Source organism: Arachis duranensis, chromosome 1 (genome assembly GCF_000817695.3).
Source record: "Arachis duranensis cultivar V14167 chromosome 1, aradu.V14167.gnm2.J7QH, whole genome shotgun sequence".
NCBI lineage: Eukaryota > Viridiplantae > Streptophyta > Magnoliopsida > Fabales > Fabaceae > Arachis > Arachis duranensis.
Window position 1 is genome coordinate 34,420,855 of NC_029772.3, and position 433 is coordinate 34,421,287.

Sequence of the window (433 nt, forward strand, 5' to 3'; positions counted from 1 at the left end):
TCCTCTACTATTCCATAAGCTTGTCTCACTGACTTATCTGCCAATTGCGATGAGAACAAGGCAGGTTGTACCTCAATGATCCCCAGCTTCTCCATTATAGAGAGTGGCATAAGATTTATCCCTGACCCTAGATCACAGAGAGCTTTTGCAAAGGTCATGGTGCCTATGGTACAAGGTATCAAAAACTTGCCCGGATCTTGTTTCTTTTGAGGTAAAATTTGCTGAATCCAGGTATCCAGTTCACTAATGAGCAAAGGAGGTTCATTTTCCCAAGTCTCATTACCAAATAACTTGGCATTCAGCTTCATGATAGCTCCTAAATATTGAGCAACTTGCTCTCCAGTCACATCTTCATCCTCTTCAGAGAAAGAATAGTCTTCAGAGCTCATGAATGGCAGAAGGAGATTTAATGGAATCTCTATGGTCTCTGTAT